The following is a 14,851-nucleotide window of genomic DNA, read 5'->3' on the forward strand; positions in this document are numbered from 1 at the left end:
GATTAGGTTTTTTAATATATGAATGAACCTAAATTAGGATAATAAAACATACTTCGGGCTTGACTAGATCATACAATGGGCTTATACACGTCTATGTTTAGTCCACAACTTCTCTGCAATTATCAAACTTCAGCTAGCTAGCACCCAATAATACTCAACTACAAGCTTGTCACAACAACCATTGAAAAATACTTAATTATCAAATACTCCATCCGTCCCACTTTCTTTGTCCTCTATTCCATTTTGAGATGTTCCAAAATATTGTCTTGTTTTTAAAAATAAAAGTCATTAATTTACTAATATTCTTATTATACCCCTATTAATTTACTAATTCAATTTTTTGATAAATTTATTTAAGGATTGTTTTGGAAACTTATACATTTTTAAAAGGTAGACAAGACAAGAAATAATGTTTTCTTAAAAAGTTTGACTTTTCAAATAGGACAAATAAAGTGGGACGGAGGGAGTACTAAAAATTATATGTTTGACTCCAATAACATAAGTACTTCAAATGAGGAAAGAAATTTGTCAACCATCTGGCAATCAAAGACAGAAGTTATTGATAAAAATAGGGCAGTGACAGAATCTCGGTTTTTTAAGAGTCTAAATTATCAAACAACATCCCTTCAATCACAAAAAATAAAGCAATGTAGACCTAGAGGCAATAAAGAATGATATTGTATTTATGACATTTTTTTCAGTCTGAAATTTACAGCATGTATGGTAAGTGAAATAATTGGGGACATGCAACTCAACAGAAAAAGACTATTTAAAACTTGTGTCTCAAAACCTCGCTGTGGAATCTGCAATATGAGCTGAAAAAGGCCTGCAACTATTGGCCCGTTTGGTACGTAAACTTAAACACATGTTTTCAGTTTTTAAACAACATTATACGTATTTTCACATATTTTTTTTCCTACGTGTATTTCCAAAAAAAACTGAAAACTGTTGTTTAAACACATGTACCAAACGGGCCTTATACATTTAGAAAAATGAATGCAACTTCTGTGCCAAAAGTTTAGTTCAATTGGGATGGAGTGGTGCCCTTAATTTGTGAGCTGGACGTCAGATTGTAATTGTATTCAAGCCACCTCTCTGCTTTACTTCAAAGTTTAAAATTGTATCTATCATCCCACTAACTTTATCAGGTTCCTTGGCACGAGATGATTCAACCATTTCTGGAACCCGATCAACCAAGATGTTCATCTCCTCTGGAAATTCAGCCTTTGCTCGATTAATTTTTCCTCCAATGATAACTGTAGTTCCATCTTGTAAAGGCCCAAATCTTTTAGTTGTTCAAGAAAGAAAAAAGTGGAACAGATGAGTCTGTATTAAATTGGAATCATGGTTTCAACAACTGCATTATCAATCCAAAATGAAATTATTAATTGAAAAGAAAATGAGCAATTTAACACATTTTAAGTCCAATGTAAAAGTAATGATGCAGGAAATACACTTTTACTAAAGATGTCAGTACAATTTTGAAAATTACTAAAGAAGTCATTTTTTAAATGTAAAAGCAAAATTCATGATTATTTAATAGGTGTTCGAACGTAAATTATAACCCTAGATCAGAATGACCAAATATAACATTATTATGAATATTGATCATAATTCAGGTGCGTGTGTGTGTATATATATATACATATAATTTTTTTTTTTTTTTTTTGAGAACTCATAAATTCAGGTATACAATTACAAGTTTCGAAACATATACAGGCTACGGCAAACCTCTATCAAGCAAAAAGAAGTTTTACCTGTGAATGAGATAGAAAAGAAAAAAACTGATGAAAGTTGTGAGCATTAGAGCACCATGACCAAATCCATGATAATAAAAGGAGATTAATAATGAGATACAAACCTCCATTGACAACGAAATTGAGAAAGTTATAAACCTTCTGCGTGGTCCATCCATATTCTGGTACTTCAATTTTATCCGAATTAATTGAACCTTAAACCACATAATAATAATAATAATAATTAATTTTACGTAATTACCAAATTCCAATTGAAAATTAAATATTCTTCTTAAATAAATAATAAAAACCTAAGCGGCGAAATTTAAAATTAAAAAAAAAAAAAAAAAAAAAAAAAGTACCAAAGCTACGAAGGAGACGATGCCGAAGAGAGCAGCGAGCATGTGATAAATACGATCCTGCCAGAGAGGAGATTCGTCGATTTGGTCCCACCAATTCAAAGAGAGAGGATGTGATAAGAACGTGGAATCCCCTCATCCTGGATTGACGGTGAGAAGAAAATAGGTCCTGGTAATAAAATCCCATACAAGCTGAATGCGAGTGTGAATGCAGAGAGTTCCAATGTTTCAATTGATGTTAAATTTCAAATCTTTTTCCCATTTCCTCTCCCCCCCCCCCCCTTCTTCTCTAAATACATGGGGAGTTGGTTGAGAAAGAAAACTTACTACCAGAGGGTCCCATAACAATTGGTGGAACATCTGGTGCCTCTACTCCAGATAAGGTAATTTTATTACAGTTGAAGAATGTTGTTTTTACCATGGCAATCCTTTGTCATGAGCTAGGGTAACTCCCAGCCATTATATGCCATGCTGAATTTTTAATGATATTGGCTGTAGAAGTGATATAATAATGTCCTTTTGGATTTTAACTAGGTTGTTGAGGATGCCCTTATCAGAGTGTTCGACATCAAACGTGAAGAGGCCTTGCAACTTGTGTAATTAGTTTAGCTTCAGATGTATACATTTGCCAGAGCATCAGTGTAACCATACAACTAGTCTAAACAGGAGCATAATTGATGAATCTATGTTATGAAGTCCCAATGTACCTCTGAATTTTTTATTTTGTATTGAAAGGTTATGGTTATTATGGCTATCATGTTTTGAATTTCTTAATTAATATGTTTAGTGACCCAAAAATTTTCAAAAACTATTGAGGTGGTATGTTGTAATTGGTGCACAATAAACATGATGTCAGTCAGTGGTGAGCCATGTAAAAATGATTTTGTAATACTCACCTCAGCAACTTGCGAAACGAGGAGGGGTGAGCAGAAAGGGGAATCGGAGAGGGAGAGACACCGGTTTGAGACAAGAGACCCACCAAGAGAGAAAGACACCGATCTGAGATAGAGAGAGAGAGAGAGCAAAGCACTGATCTGAGCGAGGAGTTTGAGGCATTTGGGTTTGGGTTTGGGCTTGAGAAAAATCAAGAGATAAAGAGAGTGGGTCAGTTAGAGACAAAAAAAAAAAAAAAAAGGCACCACGACTAGTTATGGTGGTGGCAGTGGCGATGAACAAGGGGTGGCGATGAGCAAGGGGGTAGAGCTCAAAGCTTTCGACCATGAACATGTTTTGGAAGAGAGAGATCTTCGTGTTTTGGAAGAGAGAGAGAGGAAGATTTGAGTTTGGAAGAGAGAGGAAGCTTTGAGAACGTTTTAGAAGGGTTGGGGGAACCGATTTTTGATAAGGAAGTTTTGGGTTGAAGTTTTATTCTGATTGTGTGAATTTTTTATAGGTTTATAATAAATGATAATTTGTTACGTTTGGTTGCCAAGAAAATGCTTAATAAAATGTAATTTTGTTTAACTTTTTTTGATCTAAGAATGTGATTCATGTTTTGGGATGAACACAAAGAACATGAACATGTTCTTCAAAAAAAATAACGATAGGAATAATTTTTTTTTTTTCAATTAATTATCTTATTTTATTTTAAAAGAATTTAGAAAAAACATGAAAATGCCTTTTTTAATTATTATTTTATACTGATGTGGCATTTAGTGTAAGTGTAACCCAACAAGGAAATGGTACATCGAAAAGATCATAACAATCTGGGCGACAAAGCCATGGATTTCCATAAGTTTAGATTTGATCAAAATGCTTTACAAAGCAAGGCCCGCATTAAGAGTAAGGCATGGATTATGTAAGTAGAAGTAGAAGTCTGTTTTGTCCATACTAGAGTCTAGAGGATATTTTTTATTTTTTATTTTTTCAAACACCTCCAGGATATGGGTTGGCTGCACTAGTATATTTGTAAGGTTGTTGTTTTTCTTGACTTAGTAAGTTATTTTATTTTTTATTTTTTATTTTTAAGTAAAGTTTAAGGTGTAAATTAGCTAAAATAAAAGTTCAAGGGGTCTTTTGGGTTTTGGCTACTACTCCAAAGTTTAGGAGGTCTTCTGGCATTTTTTCTTGAAATATAGTTTAAACTTTAAACTCCATTTAAGCAAAACGGTCTAAATTTTAATCCTCATCCTGAATGATTTGAAAGTTAAAACAACAATCAAAAGACAAATCAAAATTCTCTAGAATTCCTAGCGTACTCTACAACGTAAAGTTATTTTAATCTTGACCTTTCATTTTGAAATAAGTGGTTCAAATTATACCAAGTCATTAATTCACTAATAAAAATATTAAAATTAAGGTGCCATGTCAGTTATTGGAGAAAAATAGATTGACACATCAGGTCTCAACATATGACTTGTCAAAACTTAACATTTATTTATTTATTTGTTGTTTTAAGAAAATTAGAAATTTTAGAAATCCCAAAATCAGAAACCAATCTCACCGCCACCACATCGATGAAAAATTATTTTAGAAATTAAACGAAAATCCAAGAAACCAAGATCGCAAGGTAAAACACAGCAACAAGAGCCATAGAATGCGATCACATTCTGTTTTTGTTTTTGTGGATTTGGTAACAGTATGAAGCATTGGTTTGGCTGTGCAGAGGTTTAGCTTTTTCGCATCTTTGGATTGTTGGCTCATGACCGTGTGTTACAATAAAATCTCTAAGAAACCATTTATAAGTCCAGTAGGTCCAATTTGATCTTTGATTTTGTGTTTTGATTTTTCTATGATAATTAATTGTTGTGTTAACCCAGATCTAAATCCCATATCACAACCAAAGGAAACAGATGGTCCAACTAGTTTTACTTTCATTTTTGCAAACCCACTCTCACCACCGTCCTTAATCCAAATTAATCTTGAGTAGTTTGAGTTATAGAAAATGAAAAGTGGGTTCCGGTGCAATAGCTCGCAAACCTGTGGGGACCTAAGCACGATGGAGGCCTTAAGAGTATTCCCATAAGATGTGTTATGCCAAATACCATTTTACCACATCAAAACCCACTTTATCAATTTTAATACATCATTTTACAATATGCTATATATCAAATATTTTATTTTAACATTACACTACATTAAAATAATAATTAAAAAAACTCAACTATTGTACCTTAGCACTTTTACAGTACAATTCTACTAGTACAAATTGTTATTTAATTTGAAACTGATCATGCTATAGTACAATTGTTATTTAATAGATAATTAAAAATTGTTATTTAATTATACAACATTGTATAATACAATTCTATCAATATACTGTAGCAAGTTTGCTAAAAATGCTAAAACTTTTAGCATATGAAACACTTCATAAATCTTGTTTTTTGGTGTTTGGTATACCAAATACCAAATATTTGACATTTGGCAAATCTTATGAGAATGCTCTAAACTTTTGAAAATTGCATTCAATGGAGGTCAAGTTCTATGTCATTCTCCCGCTAGGTCCCATGAAAACAAAGGAGAGGAACGAAATTGGGTTTCAAATTTTGGGTAATCTAATTTTCTAAAAATTAAAATAAATTAAAGGGTAAAATATCATTTTTATCCCTACGCTTACACAAAAGTTTGTTTTTGATTCCTAAACTTTGCAAAATGTTCTACTTTCATTCTTCTGTCAATGTCTGTTAATTTAGGTCCTACCTGACTTAGTGGAGTGCTGACGTGGTATTTGATATTGACCAAACTAATTGATTTTGATACAACTTTCATAAAAAGTTGTAAAAAAATCATAAAAATATTTTCTAAACTAATGCCCTTAGAGCATCGGTTAAGTTTTTCCATAAATTAATATATTCTTAAGTTTTGACTTTTTTTGGGACTTTTAATTTACAATTGTAGTCTTGGTTGAAGAAGGTGAAGAATTGCATGGATTTTTTTTAAAGGGTAAAATGTAATTATTATTATTATTATTATTATTGGGCCATTTGCCATACAAATCGAAAAACTACAAAATTTTCAATAAAGAAATGGTCATAACCTCCTATAAGGAGAGGGAGAGGGATGATCCCTTCCCCTTAGTAACAAAGTGTCTTTCTTAGTTCTTAACTTATTATTCCTCCTTTTTTCTCAACCACAAAAACAAAAAAAAAAAAAAAAAAAAAACANAACTCATGTGGAAGTTCCCCATTCGTTTGAGGGGGGATGACAGTGCAAGTGTAGAATCAAACACTGAAGGAGGAGATACAAGTATTCCAACGGCATGTCGTGTAGTGAAATGTTTAGATATAAAACAGAAACGGTGCCGTTCCTCATTAAAGCCCAACGATGTCGTTCTCCCTTATAAAGATTGTTGAAGACCTGAGGAAGCCACGCACGTGTTGAAGGTTGTTACAATACGTGTGAAGCAGTTACAAGTCTGTTATAACAGACTTCAGTTAGGCATCATCTTCGTCCCTTCTTCTCTGATGTATCTAGACGTATATATATATATATATATAGCTATCTATTCACTGTATGATAATCATAGAGACTATTGTATTCTTCTTGAAATCAATAACATCTAAGTTCTCTCTCAACTGTTTCTTCATCTCTGTTTTTCTTTCTGTTTTGATTCCTAGAGTAATAGTGTGAGATTGAGACTGTTTCTTCAATATCAAGCACCACTATTCTAAGTGGGTCTGAGACCATGTAGTGAGCCTCACACATATTCTTTTGTACATTCTCCTTGTAAAGGAGAAGGAAATGGAAGAGCTAATAACTTGAGCTTATCAAACTCTACACAAGGCTGGCTGAAGCACTAGACGGAGTTAGGCAACGACTTAAGACTCCCAAGTAAAAAAAGGGCCCCAAATTTTAATCATTAGAAATATTTCTTTATTTATGAAAATATTAATTAGGCCCCAAATGTTAACTAATGAATAAAAGGTAATTTTTTTTCAAAGAAAAAAAAAATCAACGAATGTGTGACTAAAACTGTTCCTATTCTCTGTGAGAGTTCTAGAGTATAAAACTCGTTAACCTCTCAGACATAGATGCTAAAAAGTAACTCTCTATCTCTCTCAATGAAACAAAACTGAATTCAAAGGAAAAAAAAAAAAAATCAATCTCAAACCTCATTCTTTTCTATACAAATGGCTAGAAATTATTTTTATTGTTATTTTTTTAACTTTGAACTTCCTAAGTTGCGCTTCAAACTTTCTTCTTCATTGAGTGTTGCATTGAGGCTGAGCTGCCGTTAATTATGCTCCTTAGGTTTCTTCTCTAAAAATTCTTTCTTTTTGCGCTTTTACTTTGTACTTGCTTTACTGTAATGTCTTTACATTCTGACATAGGCGTTGATAAATGTCTCATTCTATAATTTTACTAACTTACAAATTTGGGGTGGGGTAGGGACGTCGGTAGGGGTAGCATAGGTTTTACAAAATAAACCTAAAAAAAAAAAAAAAAAAAAATCACAGACCACTACATTATTAGTTTATTTATTTACATACTTAAATTTTCACCTTCAATTTCTTTGTTTCTTTACACATATGGAGATATGAAATTCTATATAGTATATAATATCCTAGACGTCAACAATTTAAAAAATAAAAAATAATAATTTCATAAAATTTTCAATCATAGTTGTTAGTACTTAGTTGCTTAACTCAATAGGTAGTGTCCCTACACTCAAATTTTTTTTTTTTTTTTTTAAATTTCTAGTCTATTATAATCTAATAGATAGAGTTTCTTTTTGTTCTAAATATTTTATTATTAAAAATGTCTACAAGAAAATGTTCATATAGATATGAGAAAAAAAAAAGTGGAAAAAAAAGGTGAGAGGAATAGAAAAATTAATTGAGTATCCAAAAGGGTTTTGGGATGAAACAGTTACTAGTGATAAAAACAATATAACATAAAATTTAAGTGAAAATCTTGCAAATGAATAAGAAAGACATCAAAATGATTCACAACACTAGCTGATTGTAAGAGTTTTCCATTCTACTTCTCCTCTTGACGCTTATTCAACTCTTTGCATTGATTCTTGTAGTGCCATTTATTGTGACAATAAAAGTATTCTACATCTTTCTTTATACGTGATCTAGATTGAGATTTGTTCTTGCTTTAGTTGCTTCCTCTTGACCTACTTCTACCGCAATTGCTTGACTTTGACTTTACAATAAGTCCATTAGCCTAAGAACGATCACCATCTAGCTTCATCTTCATCAGCCTGAGAACGATCACCTCCTCGAGTTCTAGGGTCTCCTTCCCATACATCAAAGTAGTTAGAAGATGATCAAAAGGTGTAGGAAGCAATGGTAATAAAGCCAAAATTTGACAATTGGGTGTTCAACATGTTAAACGTGTTGAGATGCTCCAACAGATCCGAACTGTCTTTCATATGTAAACCATAAAGTTGTTTCTTCACTTGCAACTTGTTCATCAGATTCTTTTCATAAAGAGACTTTGTAATTTGTTCCAAACTTCTTTTGCTGTGTTTGCTTATAGGATGTTGTGAATGACCTCATCACCTAGGTTGAGAACTTGAGATGAATTGTGTTGATTGCCTTCTCATTCATATCTACTCATTCTTCTTCCTACATCTTTTCAAGGGATTGTACACATCGGGTTCTAAATGAAGCACTAAAGGAAAGGCTATAACTAGCCAACCCATTGAATTATACCCACTCCTTCATTCATATCTACTCATTCTTCTTCCTACATGGTTTTTGGTTATGTGAGTGCTAAAATAGCTTTTTTGTTAAAATAAATCCAATGTGAATGCTCTAAGAATCAAAACCTAATAAAAGGTAACCCAGATCTTTGTAAATTTTATAGCATAAGAAAGAAAGAAAAGGGAGAGACAATAAAGATCAAAATTTGAAAATTCACTTTGATTTCATTGGGTGCTTGAATTAGAAGCCAATGTAGGTAAACGAAATGTTACAATCTCTGAGACTGATTTCTAAACTGGCATCCTCATTATAAGTTGGCCTTGCATGAAACTGCAAATTGAAAGATAGGAGGGACAAAGACAATGTGACACAATTAGATATATGATGGAGGGTAACACAGGATGATAACAAAAATTACATATGGAAGGGGACTTACCTCTTGATGTAATAGTAACAAAAGTCAGCCAAGATGAATGTTTGGACTATTTCTGCGAGGACAGCAGCCCCAAACCAGATGTAGCCGCTACCAATCAAATAAAAATACTTTCCACCGGTCTCGTAAATCTGCTTGCATTTATTTGTTCCCATCATTAAGGCACAAAAGAAAGGTTATTTTCTAAAAGTGAAGCCAAACATAATCATATAGGTGGCTGAATTTTGCAAAATTTTTGCTTTATCTCTCTGTGTTGTGATTCACAGCACATAGGACTTTGTACAGGCTATGAATGAAGCAAAAAAAGAGAGAATTTAATCAACACTAATGTCACTAATAAATTTTAAAAAGCATAGATAGTGTCATTCCCTGTTATTCTAAGTATGATATAGTCATATAGACCTAATCTCATAGACTAGATTCAAGTGTTGTTAAATATTTTAGTCCAAAGGCTTAATCCATAACTAATCAGATACTATGACTTTGTTATGAACGCTATGTGGCCTGAATTTTGACATCATGCAAATTCCTGGAACCAATTAGCACAAGGATCAATTCATAAATGTTGAGAAATACATTTAGACAAACCCTTGGCTTGCATCACATGAGTTGTGCTTGGAAGTTAAGAATTTAATCCAACTGAGGTAGTATACAGCTTACAGATACACTAACAAGTCTATTATGTATACCCCTTGAGGGTGGTCCCAAAATGCTGGCTAGAAGTTTTGAATCCAAGACCTAATAGATCTCCTAAGGCTTTTTGAACTACTAGAACAATCCCTTGGGGTTAAATTAACAAGTCTAATATGGGGTTCTCATGATTAGCCTTAAAATAATAGAATAAGTTTATGAAGTATTCCAAGCATAGCAAATGTTGAAACTTTTCTGAAATCAAGAATGGAGTGGTATGTTAAAAACCAATGTCTGATAGTGTATACGTTGTGAAATAAGTACAGAATCCAATGCCTACATTAATATTTCCCTCTGAAATAAAAGAAGCTATATACTTGCAAATACCATATAACTATAAAACATCGTATCAGTAGAGTTGAACTCTGCAGAAAACAGTTTTATAAAATTTCCAATTGTGAACCAATGAAGTGTCCTTGTTTTATAAATCTTGGAAGTTGGGGAGGACAAATTCCCAAATTAGATACACAATGTCATGAGGATATAGTTGTTTTTAATGATGATTTATTCTCTATATTTCTTTCGTTTGAACAACATCTGTAATGATGTCATTGAGCTTGTTCAGGCAATAATTCATAGTGTTCTTCCCCCTAAATACTCTTTAAACTTGAAACAAGTAAGAATACTATTAGTAAAATTAAGGAATGTTAGTTGCTCAAGTAAAACACACATTACTAAGTTGTTCCTTTCTAGCAAGTTGTTTCCAGTTCCACACAGAGTCCACTAAATTTTCATGGATGCAATAGGAATGGTCATATTGAACTCCGATTGAGTTTATGCATTATGTGTTCCTACAATGTCTCACCATAATTATCCAATGAGCGCATGCCAAAAATCTTGAAACTCCCAGTGCAAACACATAATGGGCTGTAAATGGTTCAATCATCTGAAACAATATAGCCAGAATGGACCAAAATTAGTATGAATTTCCTAGAAATTTATAAAATGCTGAATTTAAAGTAAAGAGAGGAATGAAGCTAAAACCTTTGCATTCTGCATCAGATGGAGCTGAGGCAGCACTGAAATGGTTTCCAAATATGAACAAAATGCCCAGAGGATTCGACAAATGAGAAAATGATATGTATTAGGGTGGATAGGTATGGCAAGGATAGCACAAGGCACCACCTGTCATAGAATAACCAGCAAAACATCCTTAATTCATCTCTCTTTATACTTTGCTAAAACAACAGCTGTCTAAATATTTTTTTTAGTATCTAAGATTAAATGGCAGTCATTATGAAGTGTTCAATGCAATATATTAATAAAACATTTTGAAAGAATAGCTAATAACTCGACATCAATACTCATGTTGTTCCATACGATGGTACAACAAAACATCCTTTTGATGTTTACAAAGATGCGACACAAAATAAAAGCTAATGAAAAAAAAAATATATATATATATATATATTTTTATTTTAAATATCTCCCATACTAGTTCAATTCCTTGACAGAATTCCAAACACATACTAATTTCAACTGACATGTAATGTTTTACAGTGGGTAATTATGTTTAGCTAAAAAGATGAGCATTCAACAAAAAGTGAAACATGTAAGAATACAATAATAGTGCAACATTCAAAACAAACAGTCTAAAGCTCTTATAAATGCAGTCATCTTGGCTTTTACTTTCAACTAGTCGTAGACCCGCGCATTGCGTGAGATAATATTTTTTTAGGGTGATCTTATTAAATATATTTGAGGTAATAAGTAATAACACTCTCCCATTTTGTTTATATTAATAACAAAATATTTTAAATTTATTTAAGAATTTGTTTATAAATGTTTAACCATGGTTAGTAAAGACATTACTCATAACTTTAGAATTAAAATACAAATTTATAAAATACCAAAAGATTAGAAATGACAAATCTCTCCATAACTCATTGGGAAAAGAAAAGGGAAAAAAAAGAAAAAGCAAAAGACATTACTTAATATTTTGAAATACACCTTAATTTAAAATTTTAAAATAAGAGAATTTAATTTTAAAATTAAGGATAATTTTGGAACCTACCTTAAGCATAGGCAGTTTAGTACACAATATTTTAATATTAATTTAACAAAATTTGGTTAAACAAATGTAAAGGGTGAAAATATTTTTTCCTTTCAAGTTTGGGGTAGAGTGTCATTTCTTCAAAACTCAAGAAAGGGGAATGTAATTACCCCTATATTATTATTATTATTATTATTCTTGTTGTTGTTGTTAATAATTGATTTTTCATTTTCTTTTAAGTTAATAAAAACCTTACATCTCCTTTTAGTTATGAATTAGAGTTTAATTGATATGATTGTGTATAATTATTGATTATTGATTCAATTTTTTAAGTGAATGTAACAGTTGATTTTATTGCATTGTAAAGTTTTTAATGTTCTCCATATTGGTCATATTTATTTTTTATTTTTACTTCTCCTTACAACCTCTTTGTTTTCCAATTAATAGTTACTAATTGACATTTGATTTTTTTTTTCTTTACCATCTCTCTCTCTCTCTCTCCAAAGGCAACCTACTGTTTTCCAAAATTTGATGATAATTTTATTGCATCAAATATGCATTGTAGTTTTTTTTTTTTTTTCATTTAATTTTGCTACCCTTAAGTTAGTATATCCATAACTATTAGTTTCTTTATATTAAATTTGGTTTGATATCCTCATTATTCTTTTTTTAATTTAGTGTTTCCCAATTGGCATTTGTTTTGTATTATATTTTTTCTTTGATGTATTGGGTTTGAGAATGAGTGTGTCCCTAGTATTACTCCACTTTATGATGACACTTTTATTTATTGAAATTAAGTATAATTTTTAATTTTTAATTTTTTAAATAAAAAGGAGAGAAAAATATAAATAATTTAATGAAATGGAAGATGTGGGGAGATGAATAGTGATATTAAGGTAGAAGGTAGTGGGGAGATGAAAAGATAAAGGTAAGGAAAAAGCTTGGACAAAGTGTAAATGTAAAAAATTAAAAAAAAAAAGGTACAATTTTTTAAGGATAATTTTATTATTTAAATAAAATATTCCATATTTAATTATTAAAAATAAAAAAAGAGAGAAAATATAAATAATTTAATGGTGTAGAAGATGTGACTAAATTAAAATGTTGAACAACATAAGATGAGAAGAAAAAAAAAGTAAAAAAAAAAAATATAACAATAAATACCAATAAAGAGAACAATTGCACATAAAAGATTTTTGTTCTTTCTTATAACTCAAATTAAGATTGATGGTTTTTTTTTTTTTAATTATGTGTTTTAGGATTTTGTTCTTTCCCTTTTATAATTTTGACTGAATTTTGGTTTGGATTAATACTTAGTTGTTTTTGGAAATAGAAATTTGAATATGCCTGCCAATTTTTTGACTTATAAATTATTATAAAATCTTTTTTTTTTTATTTCTTTAGTTTTATTTTAATTTTGGTTAAGTTAACACTGTAATTTTGTGATGATTTTTTATTATTATGATAATTTCCTTATTCCTTAAGAGATGAGTTGTATATTAAGCAAATGTAACACACTACAACAAAGTTAGAAGAATATGGTTCACCTTAAAAATTATTAATGAAATACACAAAAAATATTAAAATGATATATTTGTAGAGATAAAAAGATTAAAAAAAAAATGTAAAAATCTTCTTTCTTTCTTTTTTTTTTTTTTTTTGAAAAAAAAGACAATGCTTGAAGTAATTGTTACTTTTTGTATATTACACTTCACTGCATAATATTTATATTCCCATGCATTGTGTGAGCTTGTGGCTAGTTTCCTATAAAAACTGAATGATTCTACAAGTCTTCTATTGGGAATAAATTCTAATCTTAGGTTACTAAATGCAAATGTAGTAGAAACATGGTGAGAGAGAATAATGGGTTATGCTCATGGTTTGTGTAATAAGCATGTGATATGATTGTGGGCTTCCTTTATAATAGGATCTTTTGTTACTCTTAGAGCAAAAAAAAAATGACGCCATTATCCCCATCCAAAATGTTTTCCTATAATGACAAGCTTTATCTTTTAACCTCTAAGAAATGCAATGCAATGGCCAAAGGATATGCTCCTCTAATATATTGTCTCTAATCAAATAAACAAAGGCTCCTGTCCCCTTTAGGTACAAGTTTATACAGAATTCAATTGCTTACAATTTTTTCTTTTCTCTGTAAGAAAGAACCATCAACCTTAACTAACCAAAAAAAAAAAAAGAACCATCAAAATTAATTAGAGTTATAAGAAAGAGCAAAAAAAGGGTAACATTTAACAATTAAAGAGAAAAAAAAAAATTTAAAAAACAAATCTAAATGACATTTGTGGGGCCCATGGGCCTGATAGCCTCGGCCCATCGTGTGGCAGGCCCAAGGCCTATGCCGAGGAGCACAGACTATTCAAGGCTAAATTGGGGAAAGCCTCTTTTCCCAATTTACGCCGAGGACCTCCTTATCCTCGGCCTGACAAGGATGATTTTTAGGAAAGACTAACCCCAAAGTAAGCTGTCACCCTCGCATTTAATGCATTCAACTAACCCCCTGGCCTCATTAATGGGGAGGTAACCCCTTGGCAGGATAACGTTGATCAGAGTGAACCACTTGAGTAATGATAAGGCCTCTGATGGGACGGACGGTCAGAAGAAAGGCAAATAGATGATCAACAGATGGAAGAAGGAGATAGGAAGATGAAGATTATATAAGAAAAGCAAGTGAAATAAAAGGGGGGGGGGGGGAAAAAGAAAAAAGGGAGAACAAAAAGGTCTCCTCGGCCACAGGCCGAGGAGCATCCCCCCATTTGTAAAGAAACTCTTAGTATTTTTTATAAAGAAAGTTCATGCATGGTGATCGACGGCCAGCGCCTAAACCTTTAACCCACTCTCTACAAATTTATTGTTTGGACTTGATTGGGCTGAAAACCCATTCATACTCTACTCAGGGTCAATCCAAATTGAGTCCCTACAATTGGCGCCGTCTGTGGGAAGGATTAGGATGCTGGCCGGCGCACCAGGCGAATGTTCTAAGTATTCGTTTTACAGTAGGTTGAAAAAAAAAAAAAAAGAAAAAAAAA

At 31.6% G+C, this 14,851-nt stretch overlaps 1 long non-coding RNA gene across 1 annotated transcript; it reads right to left on the reverse strand.

The window, feature by feature from the left end:
• Positions 1 to 662: 662 nt before the first annotated feature.
• Positions 663 to 2,333, reverse strand: LOC136071618 (uncharacterized). Its single transcript, XR_010632932.1, has 3 exons — positions 2,099 to 2,333; positions 1,862 to 1,951; positions 663 to 1,357 (listed from the first exon to the last, which is right to left on the reverse strand). It is a non-coding gene; the product is annotated as an uncharacterized LOC136071618 (long non-coding RNA).
• Positions 2,334 to 14,851: the final 12,518 nt, after the last annotated feature.

Source organism: Quercus suber, unplaced genomic scaffold, assembly GCF_002906115.3.
Source record: "Quercus suber isolate HL8 unplaced genomic scaffold, Cork oak 2.0 scaffold_16, whole genome shotgun sequence".
In the NCBI taxonomy this organism is placed as follows: Eukaryota; Viridiplantae; Streptophyta; class Magnoliopsida; order Fagales; family Fagaceae; genus Quercus; species Quercus suber.